The following is a 3,215-nucleotide window of genomic DNA, read 5'->3' as shown; positions in this document are numbered from 1 at the left end:
TACTGTTTATAATTAACAATGATGAATAACATTATTTAACTTTTCTTGCAAAGTGCTTTTCTATCTCTTTTGGTAAGTGTAATTTCTATTATCAGAGGAGAAAAGTCAGGGCTAATATATGTCACCACAGGCTGTGAAGTACTCTTCTAACATTCATTATATTTGTAACATAAATGTCCCACTTAACCAACTAAGTTGCAAAATAAGGTCATATTTCTTTTCATATCCTAACCTTTAGGCTCCCAAATCCCCACAAGGGAAGGAAGTCAAAACTTTCTGTAGGTTTTCTCCAACCCAACTAGCTTCTGGGACTCTGGACCAGCCTACAACATGTTCTGCAAATCAATCCTGGTACTTATGTGGCCCTTTTACCTACTCTGGCTTCCTAATCCTGGCATTCCAGACATCCATGCCTCATGGTCCCCTCTTGGAACTTACTCCTGAGGGCTGCTTACTCTGTGTAGATTTGATCCAAGCATGGACTCTGATTGCTCCCCGGTTTTTGTAAAAGCATATTTAAGATAAGTAAGTGGTGTTGGCCAAAGATAAAGTGAAAGTTTGCCATTTAGAGAACTCAATGCTAAAAATAAGTCACTCTTTCTCTGCTGTTGGCCCTCTTAGTGTTCACAAACCCTAGAGCCAACTTTAGAGTCCCTACCTTGCTCTCAAATAACTCCATGTAACAACATGATCAATTAATCTTGTACTTTCCTTTCCACTACCACTGATCAGACTCACTAGGCCACTTTATCCCATAGTAATGATATCCTAAATCCTCTGGTCCAGATAGTGAAAATGGCAGTTTCTTTCTCCAAATTCAAAACTCACCTTTTGCCCCAAGGATGACTGAGAGTAGAAACAGCCAGGACCTTCAGAGGAATCATTCACATCACTCACAAGTTGAAATTCAACTTCCATGGCATAAACAGGGCGATTACAATACAAACATTGCATTTCCCAAAGTCTAAGTTGTTCATTCTTAATTAACTCTTATGGCAGACAAAATGCTATAATCGATAGTCCCCAAGTTCCATTTCCTATTCCTGGGCACTCAAGAAGATAGTACTTCCCAGACTCCTTTGCAGTCAGGTCAGCACTATTTGTTCAGTCTGTTCAATGGCTTAAAAGTGTGGTCTTGTGCTCACTTTGGCAGCACATATGCTAAAATTGGAACAATACAGAGAAGATTAGCATGGTCCTTGCACAAGGATGACAGGCAAATTCATGAAGCATTCCATATTTTTCAGACACTTTTCAAAAGAAGATATATATGAGGCCAAGAAATATGTGAAAAAATGCTCATCATCACTGGTCGTTAGAGAAATGCAAATCAAAACCACATTGAGAAACCATCTCATGCCAGTTAGAATGGTGATCATTAAAAAATCTGGAGACAACAGATGCTGGAGAGGATGTGGAGAAATAGGAACACTTTTACACTGTTGGTGGGAGTGTAAATTAGTTCAACCACGGTGGAAGACAGTGTGGCGATTCCCCAAGGATCTAGAAATAGACATTCCATTTGACCCTGCAATCCCATTACTAGGTATATATCCAAAAAATTATAAGTTGCTCTGTTATAAAGACACATGCACACGTATGTTCACTGCAGCTCTGTTTACAATAGCAAAGACCTGGAACCAACCCCAATTCCCATCGATGATAGACTGGACAGGGAAAATGTGGCACATATGCACCATAGAATACTATGCAGCCACAAAAAACGATGAGTTCATGTCCTTTGTAGGGACATGGATGAATCTGGAGACCATTCTCAGCAAACTGACACAAGAACAGAAAATCAAACACAGCATGTTCTCACTCATAGTTGGGTGTTAAACAATGAAAACACATGGACACAGGGAAGGGAGCATCACACACTGGGGTCTGTTTCAGGGAGCTAGGGGAGGGACAGTGGGGGGTGGGGAGATTGGGGAGAGATAATATGGGGAGAAATGCCAGATATAGGTGATGGGGGATGGAGGCAGCAAACCACCTTGATATGTATGTACCTATGCAATAATCCTGCATGACCTGCACATGTACCCCGGAACCTAAAGTACAAAAAAAAAAAAAAAAAAAAAAAAGTATGGTCTTCTTAGCTCAAATAGTAATCCCATCTTGTGCAACCCTTCAGCTCTTTTCCTCTGCCACAGTGATCATAGAAATTACGTTTTCAAAATGTAAATGGTCTGGATGCTGAAGTCACTTTCTGCAAAGGAGCCACCCTAGAGAACTAAAGTCACCTTGGAGATGTGACAGGGGCTAAAAATAAAAATTCACTGACTCTTACTATTTAATGGTGGTCAGTGTGCTGGGTTTGAAGACATGGGTTGCAAAGACAGACATGCATTCTGCCCTCACGATCTTAAGAAAGTTTTTGGATCCAAGGAGTTTGCAATTCATCTTAAGAACAACTATGAGAGCTTGAAGGATTTTAAGCAAGAATGTTTTATTAGTTGGGGTTCTCCAGAGAAAGCCTATGGCGTAGTTCAAAGGTCTGAGAACCTGAAAGCCAGTGGTGTAGATTTCAGTCTGAGTCTACAGGCCTGAGAATCAGGAGGGCCAAGTGTGGGAGATCAGGGTTCTACTCAGTCAAGCAGAAAGAGAGAGAGAGAGAGAGAGAGAGAGAGAGAGAGAGAGAGAGAGAGAGAGAGAAAGAAAGTGAATTCTCCCTTCTTCCATCCTTTCATTCTCTTCAGGCCCTCAAGGGATTCGATGATGCCCACCCACTTTTGGGAGGGAAATCAGCTTTACCAAATCTACTTATTCAAATGCTAATCTCTTCCAGAAACACCCTACACACACACACACACACACACACACACACACACCAAAATGAAGTTTAACTAGATATGTGGACATCTTATGATCCAGTTAAGTTGACAAATAATATTAACTCTCACAAACATACCATGATCCAATATTCTTCTTAGAAAGATCTCTGTAAAAGACATATGAGAAATTCATGCAAAAGAGAAAGACTAGAGGTAATGACCAAGGCCAGAGCTGGTGATGGCCGGTGCTGTGGTGGTCGTGAAATGAATGGAGATCAGTGTCACAGTGGGAGTGAACAGAAACGGATGGGTGCAAAGAGTACTATCCCCACACACAGGAACATGTAAATTTCTGTTAAGTATTTTTTAGAGGACTTCTTTATAGAAATTTGTACCCATTTTTACAATTTACAAAAAAGTTTCAAAATTACCAAAAAA

At 40.5% G+C, this 3,215-nt stretch overlaps 1 non-coding gene across 1 annotated transcript; it reads left to right on the top strand.

Annotated features, from left to right (window-relative positions):
• Nucleotides 1-1,137: 1,137 nt before the first annotated feature.
• Nucleotides 1,138-1,244, top strand: LOC120365600 (U6 spliceosomal RNA). The gene has a single exon (XR_005580490.1). It is a non-coding gene; the product is annotated as a U6 spliceosomal RNA (small nuclear RNA).
• The last annotated feature ends 1,971 nt before the right edge of the window (nucleotides 1,245-3,215 follow it).

The sequence above is a fragment of the Saimiri boliviensis genome, chromosome 1, assembly GCF_048565385.1.
Source record: "Saimiri boliviensis isolate mSaiBol1 chromosome 1, mSaiBol1.pri, whole genome shotgun sequence".
NCBI lineage: Eukaryota > Metazoa > Chordata > Mammalia > Primates > Cebidae > Saimiri > Saimiri boliviensis.
This window is presented reverse-complemented; position numbering and strand designations above follow the sequence as displayed.